The following is a 19,524-nucleotide window of genomic DNA, read 5'->3' on the forward strand; positions in this document are numbered from 1 at the left end:
TGCTTTGTATGGGCTCTCCTCTAGGGCCTGTTTGAGCACAGAGATCTCATAACAATGGGGAGAAACAGAGTTGTTTTTTTTTTTCTTCTTTTAATTTTGTTTTGGTGGATTTGAACTATATATAAAGGTTTCCTTTAGGAAAGTGTGGATATGACAGAGACATTCCATAGAAAGAGTCTTTGGAGTGGAAATTGTCCAAGACAGGGAGTCTACAAAGACCCAGAGACAAGGTCTCTGCCTCCATCCTTAAATAGGGAATCCCTTATACCTCAGTTTCCTTATCTGTAAAGCCACCATTCTGAATAAATTGTGTACGTAGAATATGTTAAATAGAATGGTACCGCAAGGTGCATCCGCCCTCCCCAGCTTGAAATTCAGTCACCTTGTGAGGGAGTAAGAGTCGATGAGCATAGATATGAACCAAAAGGGAACATTTGAGGACACTGTGTCCTTATCCAGTTGTGGTAAGGAGACTGCATCCTCAGGCCTGGACTCTAGGCCACCCAAATCATAGCCTAATCAATGACATCATAACCGACCAATGATACAACAGTAGGAGCAGAGTGCGCTTGATGCCTAGAAAGGGCACCCCAAAGCAAGCTCTGGTCACTGTGTCTCTGCCTTCGACCATGAAGGGCAGCCTGAGCAGTGAGTGCCTTGACAGGCTGAACACTTCATGACAGCTGGATTTTTCCAGACACCCACCTCCCTCTGTCCTTCTTCCAACTTACTAAATAGTTCCTGACAGCACTCAGTCTTCCCACATACACTTTCCTTCAGAAGAGAAAATGTGTTGAGCAAATGATACGAACATTCCTGGCAACTAATTCCTCGTATGTGTTCAGTATTGGTATATTCTGGTCAATATATGTGTCCCTAGTGAGTTTGGTTGACTTGACGTAATCCTTATGACGCTGAACACTACAGTTCATTGGCTATCTTCTTTCCTTTTTTAAAAAAATCTTTATTGGAGTATAATTGCTTTACATTGTTGCATTAGTTTCTGCTGTACTCAAAGTGAATCAGCTATATGTATACATATATCCGCATATCCCCTCCATCTTGAGCCTCCCTCCCACCCTCCCTATACCACCCCTCTAGGTCATCACAAAGCATAGAGCTGATTTCCCTGTGCTACACAGTAGCTTCCCACTAGCCACCCATTTTACATTTGGTAGTGTGTATATGTCAATGCCACTCTCTCACTTTGTCCCAGCTTCCCCCCCACCCCATGTCCTCAAGTCCATTTTCTACATCTACGTCTTTATTCCTGCCCTGCCACTAGGTTCATCAGTACTGTTTTTTTTGTTTGTTTGTTTGTTGTTTCTCATTGGCTACTTCTTATACCCTAGATGCTGGAGCAGATACTTTAGAAGCACTGTATCATTTATTCCTGAATATAAGTCTGCAGTAGGTATTATTGCTCCCATTTCATGGATGGGAAAACCAAGATTCAAGGGAGTTAATGTGAGTTGTCCAAGGTAACACAATTGAATCAACTTTAGATACATGTGCAAAAGCTGGGTTTTGGCAGCTGAAAACATGGGTGGTAGTGGCCCCACTATCCTGTCTGTCATAGATCCTTGTTCTTCTCTTCATTCTGGACCTGGGTTCATCTCTGTTGTATCCCTGTTGATATTTGACAGCTGAGCCCAGGTTTTGTGGGTATTTCCTGACTCTATCTCCTTTCTCACTTCCTTTTACCTATCTGATGACTCCCCCAGTCCTTTTCAGCATCAATAAATCTGAGAGTCACAAAGGTCCAAACAGCTGCACAACTCCCATAGCACCCCTTGGCCTCTTGGTAGCTATTAAAATGGCCATAAATAAAACTGCTATTGAAACATTCATTCATACAATAAGTACTTGTGGAGAACCGAGAAAGGGACGGGGGGGATAAAAGAAGGAACGCTCCCCCCACCCCCACCCCTCAAAAAGTTTACAACCTAAATGGCGATAATGAGATTAAGAATGGGAGCTGAATGACATTGTTTAAGACAATGCTGAAATAGAGCACAAGGCCAAGTAGGATTAAGTCAAATGATACACTCATCCCCCCCACGCCCCCACCCCCGCTAAGTAAGCAAAACCAGCCGGGAGAGAGAGGATGGAACCTGGATACTCTTCTTAAAAGATAGTTAGAATTAGGGCAAGTGAAAGAGAGGCAGTTCTAAAGGTAGATTGAGGCACTTTATAGAGGACCGAATGGGGTTCTAGGAATGATCTGCACATAAACAGCTTAGAGGGGTATTCAAGGGCCCACAGTGGGGCCTCATCTCATTCAGTTCATGGCTTTAAGTCATGTTCATGTGCTAAAGATTCCCAGATTTATATTCCAACTCAGAACTCTCCTCTGAGGTCAGATATCTGAGTACCTACCTAAAATTCCTGTTAATTTCTTGCTGCCCAATTCTTGATTCTCCTCCCCCAAAACCAAACCTGGTCCTCCCCTATACTTAACCATCTTAGTTAAAAAAATAAATAAATAGCACCAATATCCAACCAGTTGCTAGAGGGCCAGAAATCTAGAAGTCGTTACTGATGCCTCTTTTTCCTTTACCTCCCACACGCAATTCATCAACAAAACCTGTTGCTTTTGTCTCCAAGACACTTCTCATTCTTGGTTACTCTCTCCAGCTCTACTGCCATCACCCTTCTCTGAGATCCTTCATCTCTAGACTGTATCGCTTATCTCCTTGCCTCCAGTTTGCCCTTCCCTAGAATCCATTCTCCACTGTGGCGGGCCAACTTTAAGATGGTCCTCAACGATTCCCACCCCCTAGTATTCACACCCTTGTGTAATCCCTTCCCCATGAGCGTGAGTCTAGTGACTTACTTCTAACCAATAGAATACGGCAAATGGGCTGAGATGTCACTTTCATGGTTAGATTATAAAAGGTTTTGACTTCTATCTTGCTAGCTGAATCTGTCCCTTTTTGGCTTCGATAAAGCAAGCTGCCATGTTGGAGAAGCTCATGTGACAAGGAACTGAGGTCCTCTGTTCAGTAGCCCACAGAAACTGAATCTCGCCATCATCATGTTAGCTTGAAAGTGGATCTGTCCTCAGTCCAACCTTCAGATGAGACCCCAGCCCTGGATGACACATTGATTGCAGCCTGAAGCTAAGCTGTGCCTGGACTCCTGACCCACAGCAACTGTGAAATGAGAAGCATGTGTTGTTTTAAACAGCTGAATTTGTGACAATTTGTTATGTAGCAATAGATAACTAATACAGAAAGAGTAACCTTTAAAAATAAAAATTATGCTGTGGTCACTCTCCTGCTTAAAACCCTGCCTTCATTCCCCATTTATTATAGAATAATATCCAAATTCTACGCCAATGCTTACAAGACCCTGGTGAGCCAATCCCTTCTAGTCCTTCCAGCCTCACTCATGCCTCTGGCTTCCCTCTTACTAAGCTCAGGTTACTGACTCAGGTCACAGGGGCCTTCTTTCAGTTCCTTAAACATGCCAAGTCACTTCTAAGAGAGTTCTTCCCTGACCACCCACATCTTTAAGTATATCCTTCCCCTCAGTTATTCTTTTTGAATACCCTGTGCCTTTTATAGCACCAACTGTAAATTGTAATGGTTTTCTTTACCTTTTTAGTTGTTCTTTGTCTCTTTTTCACTGGACTGTGAGATCGTAAGGGTAGAGACAGTTTCTGTCTTATATACCATATCCCCACAGAGAACAAGGGCTCAATAACTACTTACTGAATGAAAGATGAATAACTCTGCCATTCTGGAGCACACCTGTACTCTTACCTCGATCTTTTTATTCCCTTGTCAACACCACCCCCCACCCCAGCCTATCTCCATCCATGTAGCCTTCACCCGTTTCCTAATAGCCACATCTATTCATCAAGATCCAGTTTCAGTACTCTAGTTTGCATCTGTTTTTCCCAGATCTCTTGCCCCATTCCCTGCCCTCTCACTTCAGAACTTTCATAACATCTTAGCTCTTAACATCTCCTGAGACGCTGGGCACCTGCCACCTTGTATTACAGCTATTTGTGTAGAGTCGGATGGTTCCAAACAATTCTCCATTTACCTCATTCTAGAGACAGAGGCCTGGAAAGAAGCACATATATGCAGGAAAAGTCTTGGGAGAAATAAGAGCTACTGCAGATTAGCATCAGAGCTAATAGGCTACCGAGGAAAAATCTGGAGGGGTGGGAGCAGGGTCTAACACCTCCCCTGGAGAGAAGCAGACTTTCCATTTCCCCACTATATTAGTCTGCTAGGCATGCCATAACAAAATACCACAGACTGGAGGGCTTAAACAACAGAGATGTATTTTCTCACAGTTCTGGAAGCTGGAAGTCCAAGATCAAGTTTCTGGCTGATTTGATTTCTGGTGAAGGTTCTCTAATTCATCTACCTCAGAAACTTCCCTGATCAAAGCATTCAGAGATTCCCTGGTGAAGCCCTTAAACCTCACCCAGGGAAACAGTGAAGGCCAGAGCTTGTTAGGCATTGGGGTGGGGATGTTACAGAAAACTCTGCTAGTGTGAGAGTTTGTCACTCTTTAACACCAATGGAGAGAAAGATTCCCTCCAAAGGAGTAACAGCTTAACACAAGTTCCCCTCCCCCTGTCCCACCCATGTATCAATTTTAATTTAAAAATCCCTAGGTACAAATGATAGCTATTATTTCGACAAGCTATTATTTCAACTCAGGTGCCAGGCACTCTGCTAAGGGAAGAAGCCACAGAGGTAAATAGGAAGGTCATGGAACCCATCTCGGGGAGCCTGGTGGTGAGGACAGCGGTAAATAACTCAGGTGGGTGTTATGAAAGAGGAAGTACTATGGGTGCTACGGGAACTGTGATTATTTTTGGTGCCATAAAACAGGGTGTTTGAACTTCAGCAGCACTGAAAATGGTCTCTTCTAAAAACTGAATTTTATCCTGTTTTTCTCTCATGGGCATTTTTAAAGCCAGTTTTTGTTTAGGGAACAGAATTGGCAATGCCAGGTTGATTATTCTTTGCACCACCAAGCAATCCTAGTAAATGCATAATTCATTAGAAGAAAGCAGAAGGGCATCCAAAGTGCAGCCAATTTAGTTTCCTCATTTAGAGCATCAGATATTTAATGCAGAATTCAGAACATGTCTGAAGACCCACTGCCGTTGTGCAATGAAGTAGATCCTCTGATCAGAAGGTCCCGGAGATTTGGTTATATCTAGGGACCTCTATCCATTCATATTCCTATATATTCCTTCTGCCTATGATACTTCCTACTTCTACCTTTTTGCTCGGGCTATTTCCACTGCCTGGAAATTTTCCGCTGAGGATTGCCCATCACTTTTTCTTTTACCTCTGATGTTTGTCTCTGAAAACCCTGTCTAGCCTAGAAAGCCCCGTTCAAACACCACCTCCTTCCCAATGCCTTCTTGGCCCTCTAAACCCTACCTGCATCCTCCTGCAAGTCCCTTGTGTGTCCCCTGAATAAGACCCTATCACACACCTTCCTTCTGTCATAAATATTTGGTACACATCTCCTCATCAGTTTATAAATTCCTTGATGTCAGGAACTATGCTTAGTACCACTTACATGATTGTAACCTCTATGTTAATGAGCGCAGAGAATTGTCAGTGAATACTGACCACGTTAGGAATGAGCGCACACAGTGCCCCTGCTGCCTTCTATCACCTTTTCTCTTGGAAAAATTGCATAACAAGCCTGTATTTATTGACATCAGAGCTGTACCTACAGAAGTATGTTTCCACCTGACAAATGACAGCTGGGTCTTGCTTGCTGCTTTCTGAACTGGTAAGAGCAAAACCCCATTTTCCTTTGCCCATGTCTGGTACTGATGATAAGGTCCTCAAGGGAGTAAACATCTCAAGCTGTTGTTTTCTTACCATTGTCACACGCATCTGCTTGCACAATGGGAAACTAGTTGGGCCAACACCCTTAGCATTTTAGTATGTCCCAGGAGCAGATGTCCCAGGGGGGCTGAAATCAGGCCTATGCATTAAGGCAAATGATCTCAATCCTAGACCCTGCCTTCACCCCCACTTCTAGCTTCTGCACCAAGTGACCTGGAAGTCGCATGGGTGGAAGATGGTCAGCAAAATGTTCAAGGCTGACAGGAAATAAAACATGTCTTACATGTAGCAAACAATCCCCTTCTGTCCAGCAACCTGAGATTGGATTTCTCACACATTATTATTATATTACATGTAGAGGTCATTTTCTGCAATAATACAATCTATAAAAATCACTTCCCAATTTTTTGGTCTTAAGACCCATTACACAATAACATAATCTAGACTAGCCATATAACATATGGCTAGCCATATAACATATATGTATATACATATGTTTATGTGTATATGTACTTGGAGGGCATTATGCTAAGTGAAATACATCAGACAGAGAAAGACAAATACTGCATGATATCTCTTATATGTGGAATCTAAAAAAAACAACAAACTAGTGAATATAACAAAAAGAAGCAGACTCACAAATATAGAGAACAAACTAGTGGTTACCAGTGCGGAGGGTAAGGGGAGGGACATTATACGGAAAGGGGGTTAAAAGGTACAAACTATTAGGTATAAAATAAGCTCCAAGGATATAATATGGGGAATATAGCAAATATTTTTAATAACTATAAATGGAATATAACCTTAAAGAATTGTGAACCACTATATTGTACACCTGTATCTTATATAATATTGTACATCAACTGTACTTCAATTTTTTTTTTTTTTTTTAAGATTTTTATTATTTAAGGTTGAGGGCATTTTATTTATTTATTTATTTATTTTGGCAGTACACGGGCCTCTCACTGTTGTGGCCTCTCCCGTTGCGGAGCACAGGCTCCGGACGCGCAGGCTCAGCGGCCATGGCTCACGGGCCCAGCCGCTCCGCGGCATGCGGGATCCTCCCGGACTGGGGCACGAACCCGTGTCCCCTGCATCCGCAGGCGGACTCCCAACCACTGCGCCACCAGGGAAGCCCTGTACTTCAATTTTTAAAATCCCACATTTATATATATAACATAATCTAGACTAAACCCTCTTATATTTTTAAAAATTGTTGAGGACCTTGGGGACCCACTGAAAGAGTCTTGGGAAAGTTGATGGTTTGTCAGACTATATTTTGCTCTAGACTGACAAACATTTTGGTAGAATATTATAAATTCCTATAGCTCTGAACCCGGTAAGGCTGAAGGTAAATAGTATAAATCTAACAAATGTTATTGCACAAAGATATTAAAAGAAGTATAAAATAATGCAGAATGAATGTAGAAGTGACTGGAAGCTATCACTATGCACGTGTAAACACAGTGCTAGGTACTTGACATGTAGACTCTTTTTAAAGTTCTAAAATGGACTTTTCCTTCATAATGAATCCCTTCCCTTTTCTCTCATTATTAGGGGAAACATAAAAGAAGAGCTTTGTCTGTAAGGTTCTTCAAGGTGATTTATTTATATTGTGTCCCTGGGCCCCCTGCAGTCCCTGGCTTGCAGGTTGTTCCACGTGGCCCCTTCCTGTCCATTCTCCACCTTTCTCTCTCCTGCTTCCCGCCCTGGGGGTCCCCAGGTAGGGACCATATCAGCGACTGCCCTGTGATGTCCAGTAGGGTTTGGCCAATGGGGAGCCCCAACAGGAGATCGGAAAAAGGTAAAGGAGTGAGGTGAGGATATTAATTACCTGGCTCCTCCCTCTGAGGTCACATTGGGCTGGCTGTGCCCCTTCCTAAAAGACAACCGCTCTCCCCCACACCCCCTCAAGGCAGCCCTCTCTACACAGCTCTCTCTTCTTGAAGATTCTAGCAACCTCTTCCTCTCCCACCATTTGGAGCCAGGTGGTGTTGGTCTCTCTCTGCCCTCTGGTTCCCCCACAATCCACCCACACCTCTGTAAGTTATCTCTTTGTAAATAAACCTTCCTGGAGTTATTCTAATGGGAGCTATCGGTTTCCTGACATCGCCCTGACTGATACACATTGGCAATAGTGTACTGATTATTGAAAAAAAATTAAATCTGTTTTTATCCAGTCATTTATATTTTTAAAAGATTTCTTAAGTAGCTCCTTTAATTATTTTCACTGCTCTTTCAATTTTAGGCAAGATCTGTTGTTAATCTCGTTCAATTCCTTTCCTCCTTACTGGCCCCCAACGATATACAAATCTTTTCAAAGTTTGGTCCCTCCCTAACTCACGAAATTGAGATCATTAACTTCAGGAGGTGATTTTAGGAGGAATTACGGGCCCAGAAGCCATTTTACTTAAAACCTTGTCACTGGCTGTTAATCTTCACCATCTTCAGGGACATTATTCTGGAGTCCAACTCACATAGGGAACAGGTCTCTGAGGTTAAACGGCTGTCACTACCATTCAAGCAAAGTTAGAGAGAGCTGGAGGGAGTATCAAGGTACCTTAGAACACAAGGGAAAGATTCTGAAGCCATGACAGGTTCCTCCTGGCTGTTCGCTCTTCTCTACAGCTGCTCTCATATTCCTGCTCCTGGGCCTTGAGTTCAGCTGCATGTTTCAAAGGCCAGGGCCGCCTCTGTGAGGCCTGGAAACCATTAGCTATCCCTGCTAGCTTCAGCGTCCGGTGCCTCCCCCTACTAACATACATTTTATGCACAATCGGGATACTGGATACAAAGCTCCATCCCCGTGGGCCCCGCACAGTTTCACTTTGCAGAGGTGAAAGTGGAAATCTGACTCCTGCAGCCAGGCTTGCTCAACCCACAAAGCCTTCTTTGGTAGCAGGGACGAGACCTGGCCCCACTTCCCCTCTTTCCTTCTCTGCTCACACACAGTCCACGTCCCTGGCAGCTTCGGATAGGAGCCGTGACAACAGGACAGGGCGCTGTTACCCTCCATAATTAGCCAGGCGGGCAATGCTGCTGTAATATCACAGCATTGACAGAGCTCTCACACCTATTAAATTATTCACGCCACACAAGTGTAATCAGCCGTCACGTTTGAAATAGGTCATTCGCACTAAGGCTACTTGGAGGTGAAAATTTCACAGGGACGGCAACAGATCCAAGTGCTTTGGTTTCATCCGATCTCCCAAGTAAGGGGCTGCTCCAAGCAATCCCCTATTAAATGTCTTTCATTGAATCGCAGTTATGTTTTCATGAGCAGCAGCCGGAAGCATCTGGGACAGCTGTCTGCTGGCAGGCACAAGAGTTGTGGGCTGGAAGGCTGTATGTCAGCCTTTTCCTTCAATGACCTGTCCTCAACGAGCCTCAAGGGGCTGCTTGAGGAAGATAAATCTGAACACCTGCTCTCATTTGTTCTCTGCACCCAAGACAGTAGCCGGGTCAGAATGAGGATGTAAGCACTGGGCAAGGGCAGGTTTTAGAAGAACGAACGCACACAGGCCTCTCTCTGAGAAGTGCCTCTCAGCCCTGGGTGCCGCATTCAAAGAGGAATTCAAGTTCAACAGCTGTGGGGCGTGTGCCCCTGCATTTCAGATCCTAATTCACAGACATCTGGGCCTGTTCGGCACTCAGGATACACTTGCCCTCTTGTTGGCATAGATATACTATTCAACTCAAGTGCCTGGTGGAATACAAATATTTGACTAGCTATTGTAAGGTCTGGAGAATTACTGGCGTGTTAATATGTTCTTTTAATGGTTTTTGAGGATACAAAAGACTACCTTACAGGAGGAAGAACAATTTTCCCCTAGGATTAAAGTAAGGTGACTGAAGACATAGTTCACGGGATTTGAGTTAAAATACAAGCAAATGTGCTGATTGCTAGCTCTTGACTGTTAAATGGATACGTTACTGAGGGAGGCTGATAAATCTCCTTGGGGAAGGGAAAAAAGGCAGGGAGTTTAGCAATGGGATTGACCCCTTGCCTGCCTTCTATTAGGAAAATAAGAATAAAAACCTCTAAAGAGGTCTCTTTAGCTGAGATGCTATGGATGTACAGCCTTGGAGCAAAAGGGCAAGAGATGCAAGCATTTTTTAATAGAACTTCATTGGAATATAATTGCTTCACAATACCGTGTTAGTTTCCGTTGCACAACAAAGCGAATCAGCTATAAGTATACATATATCCCCATATGCCCTCCCTCTTGAGCCTCCCTCCCATCCTCCATATCCCACCCCTCTAGGTCATCTCAAAGCACCAAGCCGATCTCCCTGTGCTATGCGGCTGCTTCCCACCAGCCAACTATTTTACATTCAGTAGTGTATACATATTGATGTTACTCTCACTTCGTCCCAGCTTTGCCCTCCCACCCCATGTCATCAAGTCCATTCTCTATGTCTACTTCTTTATTCCTGCCCGAGATGCAAGCATTTTAACGTGGTGAGCATAGCACCAAAAGCAGAGGCCACATGAAGATGGAAAGTTCATGGATGCATTTCCACAATTATTCTATATATCAGAACACTGCTCCCAAGGATGTTAAGCACTCTCCTTCAAATATTCACCTTCAAGAAGGCTGCCCAGGGCTTCCCTGGTGGCGCAGTGGTTAAGAATCCGCCTGCCAACGCAGGGGACACGGTTCGAGCCCTGGTCCGGGAAGATCCCACATGCCGTAGAGCAACTAAGCCCGTGCGCCACAACTACTAAGCCTGCGCTCTAGAGCCCGTGAGCCACAACTGCTGAATCCGTGCTCCACCGCAACGAGAAGCCTGCGCACCGCAACAAAGAATAGCCCCCGCTCGCCGCAACTAGAGAAAGCCCGCACACAGAAATGAAGACCCAACACAGCCAAAAATGAATATAAATAAAATAAATAAATTTATTTAAAAAAAAAAAAGAGCCTGCCCAGATGATCCACGCTTCCCCCGATCTCTCCTTTAATTTCCTTTAAGTGTTTATGCACAGTTTGTATTGCTTCTCCAACTCCTGGTTTTATGGAACAGCCCATATAGGTTATATAGCCCAATCCCCATAAGCTAGAGATAAATCTATGAATAATTCTCATTTATGCATATGCTGCTTTATCATCAACATTTCAACAGATATTTCCTAGTGCCCACTATTCTGGGTACTTGGAGTGGGACTTCATGAAGTCATCCACTATTTATATCTAAACTATTCCAAAGTGGACTCCTGCTTCCCCATCACGGCCATACTAGCCCAATGCAAGCCTGCTTCTCCAGCAGCCTTCCTCATCTCAGTAAACAGCAGCAGCATCCTTCCGGATGCTTGGGCCAGAGTCTTGGAGACATCCTTGGTAACATTTCCCTCCTTACCTCCAGAATTCAATCGGTATCAGGCCTGCTAAGTTCCCCACCAATTCTCTCCTGGACTGTTGCCATCCTCTTCTAACTGGCTTCCCTGCTTTTGCCTTTTATGCCCCCATTTTAATTTTCCAGACAGTAGTCAGAATGGTACGCAGGCCTCTCACTGTTGTGGCCTCTCCCGTTGCGTGGCACAGGCTCCTGACGCACAGGCTCAGCGGCCATGGCTCACGGGCCCAGCCGCTCCGCGGCATGTGGGATCTTCCCAGACCGGGGCACGAACCCGTGTCCCCTGCATCGGCAGGCGGACTCTCAACCACTGCGCCACCAGGGAAGCCCCAGAATGCTCCTTTTGAAAAAGGCAAATCAGATTATGTCACTCTGCTCAACATTCACCAATGGCTCCCCATCTCCCATAGAGCAAACCCCAAATGCGTACAACGGCCTGTAAGGCTTATAGGAGCTGGAACCCCTCCCTCCTAACAGAAACCTCTAGGGTTGCAGCTTCTACTGCTCTTGGCTGTGCTCACATCGTGCTGTGGCCACACTGGCCTCCCGACTCTCCCTGGAACATTCTCCTCCTGATATCCAAGTCGGCCCTGCGGTCCCTTCGAGCCTCTAGAGCCGAGCAGAACTGAATCCAGCACATGGTAAACTATCAACAGATAGTCTTTAATGAATGAAAAAAATACATCTTCTATCCCTACATAGTTCATAAGCTCCTGAGGGGCTGCATCTGCTGATTATGCTACTCCTTTCTAGAGAAGCTTTGGTAAGTGCTAATCCCAAAATATTTATGCAGAGATTTTAAAAATGATTCCCAGCTAGGCAGACATTGGTAGAAAAAATTCCCAGACCTCATTCTTACACATCCTGCTATGGATAAAACAGTCTTTCTAAGACTGTGTCAGATATGCCCAGCCCTGGGCAGAATCAGCTCCCTGGGACCATTTCTATCTCACCTGGGTATTCAGCTCCCTGTTGTTAAGTTTACATGGCTCAAGAAAAAGCAACCTTTTTGCAGACTTTCAGGAACTGTCTGGTTCCTTCCTGTTTTGTTTTGTTTTGTTTTTTGGGGGTACCCATTCCTAACTCTTTTTTTAATGTGGAAATATATATATGTTATATACGTATGTAGATATAATACATGTAAGATTTGCCACCTTAATCATTTTTAAGTCTACAGTTTAGTAGCATTAAGTACATTCACAGTGTTATGCAACCAATCTCCGGGACACTTTTCATCTTGTAACACTGAAAACTGAAGCTAGACCCATTAAACAACAACTCCCCATTTCCCCCTCTGCCTACCGCCTGGCAGTCACCCTGACATTTTCTGTCTCTATGAATTTGACTCTCTACACACCTCAGATACATGAAATCATACAGTGATGTGTCTGGCTTATTTCACCTAGCTTAATGTCCTCGGGGTTCATCCGTGTTATACCATGTGTCAGAATTTCCTTCCTTTTTAAGGCTGAATGATATTCCATTGCATGTATAGACCATATTTTGTTGACCCATTCATCTGCTGATGGACACTTGTGTTGTTTCTACCTTTCGACTATTGTGAATAATGCTGCTGTGAACATATGTACAAATATCTCTTCAAGACCTTGCTTTCAGTTCTTCTGTGTATATGCCCAGAAGTGGGATTGCTAGATCATATGTTAAAGAACTAATTTTAACTTTTAATTTTTTGAGGAACTGCACCTGTTTTCCATAGTGGCTGCACCATTTTATAGTCTCACCGACAGTGTACAATGGCTTCTGAGTTCTTTTTATAGTAAGATATTTTTCCCCTCCAGCAAGTTAGAACTGCTCAGAGATGCCTAATAGTGCTAAACGTTCCAGCTCCTTCCAATGCTTAGCAACCAGGAGCCGAGCGGCCCCCACTGAACGAGCGAGGGTGTGTGTGGTGGTGCTTTTCGCTCTTTCCTTCGTGCCTGTTTTGAAACGGCTTTCTTGTCCTTGAATTAACATGCAGGCTGAGTGGACATCCACGGGTCTGCCCTACAGACAGAGGGCAGTGGGCAAGAGCCAGCACTGTTTTGGGGATGATCAAAGCTCTGCTAATCCCTTGTAATCTCCTAACGTAAAGGGGACATATTTCCAATTTGTGGTTTCTTTGAAAGATGCCCCCAAGGTTGGCACTATCACTTTTTGATGAATTGGGAGACTTGGAGTGGTGCGTGTGTGGAAAAGCCAAGGAGACGGCCTTGAGTCATGTCCGTGCATAAGTCATCTCTTGCAAGGAGGTCCAGGGTTTCAGATCTCGGGGACAAAGAACCCAAAGAGTCAAATGAGGAGGAGAGTGCCTTGAACTCATGCAGAGGAGTAAGTGGGAAGGACCCTGGACACCTCCTGTGTGCGTCGCCTTCTTTCACCTCACTTATCGGTGGGCGGGGAGAACCGGCCTTAGTCCTCCTGTGTGTCTCTGCTTACATCATGCTGCCTTCTCTGCCCTCCCCCACCCAGCGCATTCTGTCTTTGGTTTTGTCTTGGACTGTTAATTTTTCATCATCCTACCAGTTGGTGTTACAGAGCAATGTAATATGGGGACATGTGTTCTCTTAAAAATAATATTTAAATAAAAATAAGAGGGGATAAATCTTCTCTTAAATGGGGATTTTAAAATGATAGGGGGCTTCCCTGGTGGCGCAGAGGTTGAGAGTCCGCCTGCCGATGCAGGGGACGCGGGTTCGTGCCCCGGTCCGGGAAGATCCCACATGCCGCGGAGCAGCTGGGCCTGTGAGCCATGGCCGCTGAGCCTGAGTGTCCAGAGCCAGCCTGTGTTCCCCAACGGGAGAGGCTACAACAGTGAGAGGCCCACGTACCGCAAAAAAAAAAAATAAGAAAAATAAAATGATAGGACCCTCTCACCGGACATGAAAAGGGGAAGAGCTAGTGGGAGAGACAATGACCTTAAGAGGCAAAATGATGGAACGTGATGACCTAAACCAGGGGTCAGCAGGCTTCTTCTGTAAAGAGTCAGATAGTAAATATTTTAGGCTTTGGGGCCAAGAGGCCCCAAAAATGAGGAAATTGTATACTTACATATAACAAGAGAGAAAACAAACTTTCACATTTTTTATGGACAAAATTCAAAATATAATAATTAATAATTGAGCTTTTTTTTAATAACACCAGTCTACTAAGGAGAAGAATGGAATTCTTTTTCTTTGGGATAACATCTTGCTTAATTGAAGTTCAAGGTCAATGTTCCCTATCATCAAATCGATTTGCAAATGTCTGTCTTTTTGTAAAAACCATTTATGGCAGGCCGTACAGAAACAGGCAGTGGGCTGGGTCTGGTCTGCAGGTTTGCCATCTCCTTCCCCTGCCAAGAGGCGGGTAATGAGCTACTGACTTCACTGTGCAGTTTTCAATATTGCCTGGTAGATTATAAAGGCACAAACATCTGTCTTTTGGGTGTATCATTAATGTTAGGAAGACACGCAGGGCTTCTGTCTGTCCTTTGCACTCTCGTCCGTGGTGTAAATGACACCTCTTCTCATACAGAAGAGGATGCTTCTGACCCAGCAGCAGTTGTCCTTCCAGGAGTGGGGAGGACCTGGGTTGACCCTCCCCAGTCTCCCCTCCTACAGCTGGGACCATTCCCAGCCTGACCAGTTATGTGCCCTAGTCCTAACTTTTATTGAGTGGTGCTCAATAAAGATTTGGTGATTAGTTCACAGCGGGTAGATCCCATTAACTTGCTCTCTGTCCCATGAAGTATTATTATTAAACAACTGAACGAATGTTTGTCCTCCTGTGTGCACATTAATATAGTTACACACAAATATACATAAACAGATTACCATGATTTCTGCAGGAGGTTTTACCACTGAAAATATTTTAAAAAGCAATGGAAGTAAAAACAAAGCAAAACACCACTAGAGGAAATGTCGTAGAGGCTTTGTTTAAAATCTTAATTACTGTCCTAAAGTGCCATTAACATATGTATAATTCAAGTTTCAATAAGTGTTATCTTTAAATTAGAAATGGTTTAACAAATATAGAGAGCCCAGCCTTTATCAAATTACTTTTTAAAAAGTACTCTGTAAAGCGGCATGCAGAGGCAGTAACTGTGGTGTGTTTACCCCGAGTAAATATTTACCCAGGAGAAAGGGCCTGTGTATTGTTAAAGATACTGTTAAAGATATGATTCTTCACCTCCAGCATTCCTGACCAAGGCAAAGGGGACTCTCTTTACAAGAAAACTGCCATAGCTTATATCACTCTTTAATACTCAAAGGATTTTCAGAGGGAGACCAGATTGGTTAAAGCCAAAAAAAAAAGGTAAGAAATCAAAAATTCATTTTGTGCCAAGTGAAGGGGTGATTCTGAGTCCTGCCTTTGTCAAATGGTGGAGGTCGGATAGCAGCCAGGCTTGTTAATTCATGAGCCAGACGCACCTCTATATTCCCAGGAAAGCATTTGAAGTGAGCAGTCTCAATAGCTGTGCTCTCATCAGCTTGTGTCTTTGTTAATCACAGGCCAAGAGGAGAAGAGGAGAATTGTAGAGACTTGGGAGACTGGGACAGCTGAGAAAATCACAATTAAAAAATCACTGACATTTACGTAGTAAGTCCTTACGGGTTTTCCATTATCGCATACATTATCTCCTTTAACTTCAAGCAGTTTGTGGGGGAGGTCACCACCACCACCGCCACCATCTTTATCACATCACCATCATCACCACCCCAGCATCATCACCATCACCATAATTATCATCATCTCCAAGTGGAAGAAGGAAAGTGAAGATTCTGAAGGGTTAGGTAACTTGCCTAAAGTCAAGCTACTAGTAAGTTGAATTAGGTCTTTTGAGTCCAAATATTTTGCTCTTTCAGCTATGCTATCTTCCCTCAGTTTGGAAGTCTGAATGGTAAAAAAAAAAGCAAAGATTTACAAACATGGTGGCTCTAGAATTTTTGGATGCCAAGTACTTAGTACAGCAATACAGCCAGAAAAGGGGTCTGTCCTCCACTGGAAACTGTCTGCAGCGTAAGCATACGATTTTTTACTCAGATTATAGAGTTCAAATCATTCAAAATAGCAATGTTTTCTGAAAAAGCTTTTTATCATGCTTTATATTTGGACTCTAAATTCTAATTTATTTTTTAGTCTTTAGAGCTGCTAATGGAGATTAATAGTGGGCTGAGGCATGCCCCACCTCAAAGACATCCTTGGTAACCCTGAACATATAAACCAGAAGTTGAAGGAGAAGAGATTGTTTTTCAGAGATTGTTTTTCGTAATATTTCAGTCATATAATTTATCTGAAAGTGGTTAAAAGTGCCTTCTACAAATCCTATCTGCATATTTGATTCTTTGACACACTTTTCTTCAAATGCCATTCTATCAGTTCGTCGTGCTGTTATAAATAGGAAGGGAAATCCCACCATAGAACATGTTTTCGTATTTACTCCCTCTCAGAGTTTCCTGAATGCCAATTCATAGAGAGAGAAAAAAAAAATCTTCAACTGCTCAACCAGCTGACTCAGTTTATGATCTGAAAGTCAAGTCATTTTCTTCCTGGTTCTCGGCTCATCACTTCTCACACTGAATGGGCAGTTTAGAATGATGTCGAGGGGGAGAAGAGACCAGCCGGTGTCCCCCTGTTGCTGCTTGAGTTGTACAGTATAAACATTTAAACTCTTAACTCCCAGTGATCCAAAGACTAAGAAGGAAAGATTTACAGTGAAAAGGTGGCACCATAACCTCGTCACTTTCCAGATGGCAGCAACTTGTTTTTAGTTCTCTTTATTTTATTTAGAAATAATTATTTCCTAGGGTTAAACCTCCTAATACAGCAGAGATGACATACCCTCAAGATCTTTTCTCTGTTTAATAGGTTACCTATTAATGACAATCTTTACAAAGGTTGACACAGTGTTTTCTCTCTCCCTCAGTTGGGAAAATAGATACCTCACCCTGCCAAAACTTCACATTTTCCTCACTTTTATATTTTAACATCTAGAATTTTTTACTTGTATCCATCATTGATCTTCAAGTGTCTTCTGCCTGAAGCCTCTGTTAAGCAAGTTGAGGCATGAAAAAGCATAAGATATGGAAAGTCCACACGTGAAAGAATGACGATAATATAAATTATCATTAACTTGCCTCTGGAGTGAAGCTGGCCATTATACCTGCCTTTTGATTGTTATCCCAGCGTATATGTCAAAATCTTTCTCTTAAAAATATCTAAAAGTGATCAAGTAAATTGTCATTTTTCTTGAAGGGAAATTCTTGATGAGTGATGAGATACACTCCGTCTACACAGCACAAAGTGAAGTGGTTTTTCAGCTCAAACGACCTGGTTTGTCTATCAACAAGGATCAAACACTTCAGATTCTTGACAAATCCCTTCACTCTGCAGTGCACACATGGTATGGAATCATCACCCTCCTAGTCGGCCAGGCATCTCCACATTTCAGGCGCCCCAGAAACCAGCCCCCAATCCAGCCTGGAACTTACTGTCAAGGAAGTACATGAATGTTCAATATCCCACCAGCCCCTGCATTGTGGTTTCATTTTCTTCTGTCCATTTTTACTTGACAGGACCAGTCACTATTTTTGTTTTTTCTTCCTCTCTGTCCTTCTGGTACTTGAAATAGTCATTTCAACTTGACTCAACTAATACCTTTTCCTTCTTTAAAACCTCTCCTGAAACCAACTGAATTGCAAACATTTTCATTAAACATCACAGCCGTTTGGTAAACAATCAACAGACAAAATTTAGCCATCCAAAAATAAATGAGAAGTGGAATAAGCCTACACTTGCTAAGCACAGTAAAACATGTGAGGTATAGGTAACGGGCTACATCACATTTCTTTAATAAATAGGTTGACTTCAGTAAGTGAAGTAACTCCCATCAAAGAGCAAGGGCAATACTCCCAACTTATTTCACTGCTTTGGTCATAACAACTACACATTTCCTTTTTTTTTTTTAACTATTTTTCCCCCCACACAAACAATGGGTATGCATATACTTGTAGTTTTCAACTCAAGTCCTGTAGAAGATATACTCAAGGCTATCTCATACTATTCCTAAGAAGACTTTACTGGCTGCCTATAGAGATATTAAATAAGCATTTTAAATGCTTCCTTTGTGATTCTGGGCCCCTTTTTGGCTTTGGCCTGATCTAAATAAGTCACCCTGAGGTCACTGGGGGCCATAAATCAGGAGGGTGGACTGGGGGCTAAGACAGCCTGCATAGCTTTAGTGCAATGTGCTATTTTAGCTTGTGCCCCTGAAATGACACCATCTCTTTGGCACCAGCCAAAGTAAGCTTCCTAGACATCTATGGGAAGGGAATGTTTTGCAGTAATCCAAGGCATAGGTCACACAGGCATGAAATATTGTGGGGAGGTCTGTGTCTGCTCCAGACCCTGTGACAAATAAAGTAGGGAAAACAACTTCCAACCAAAACGTTTATCCAGGATCCCAGGAATGGAAATTGACCCAAGCAATCTTGGCAAACTGCGAAAGCAAAGAGTGGCCAACTTTTTTCAACCCAGGAAACTAAGGCAGCCTCTTCCTGTCCCGTCTCCAATCCCATTACTTGGGTCCACTTGAGAACCCCAGACATGGATGTTTTTGAGAAAGGGCTGACGTAGCTAAATAACAATTATTACATCTACGTGCTATAAAATGTGGCATAATCAAACAAAAAGGTCCAACTCTCTCTCTAACCAAGGCACATACACTTTTATGTTCTCTTTCTCAACACTTTTTCCATAGAGGGTATGGACTTAACCAGTCTGAACTTTCAGGATTTATTGGTTTTGTACATAATCTTAATTTAATCTCTTCTTCCTTCTTTCTTTTAATTTTGGAAAGGGCAAATGTAATTCAGTAAATATCAAAACATGCCAGATTACAACAGGTTGCATAATTGTTTACCCATTAAAAAAAATCTGCCTTGGCTTCATAAGCAGTTTACACAGAAAGACAAAGTGGGCATCTATTCTATACTTACAATTCTCTTTTTGTTAAAACTTTTGCAATTTTTTTGCTCTCTCTGAGCTGAAGATCCCATTGAAAGGGAAAAAAATGCTAACTTACTTGGCTTGGGGAAAGGAGAGAGGTTTGGCTCGAAAGGGTGTGGCATTTTTTTTCAAGCCTCTGTCAGTCTCTTTAAGAGCGACAGGCAGCTAATGGTCAAGTGGACTTCCCTTTGAGTTTCTCTCTCTCTGGCACAGTTCTTCTCCTTTGGGGAGTTTGAAACAACTTTCCTAGATACTGTAATCCAGGACAGGGGAAGTATTCTTATGCCATGCTGCACTGTACCAGAACATTCGAAGGTCTGGCAAAGCTTTGCAGTTTCCTGTGGTC

The 19,524-nt window shown here is 43.2% G+C and overlaps 1 protein-coding gene across 5 annotated transcripts in view; it reads right to left on the bottom strand.

Moving 5' to 3' along the window:
- Positions 1-19,524, bottom strand: part of RIPOR2 (RHO family interacting cell polarization regulator 2) — a 207,993-nt gene that overhangs the window by 85,879 nt on the left and 102,590 nt on the right. The gene's annotated exons all lie outside the window — the stretch shown is intronic.

The sequence above is a fragment of the Neophocaena asiaeorientalis genome, unplaced genomic scaffold, assembly GCF_003031525.2.
Source record: "Neophocaena asiaeorientalis asiaeorientalis breed wild unplaced genomic scaffold, Neophocaena_asiaeorientalis_V1.1 scaffold165, whole genome shotgun sequence".
In the NCBI taxonomy this organism is placed as follows: domain Eukaryota; kingdom Metazoa; phylum Chordata; class Mammalia; order Artiodactyla; family Phocoenidae; genus Neophocaena; species Neophocaena asiaeorientalis.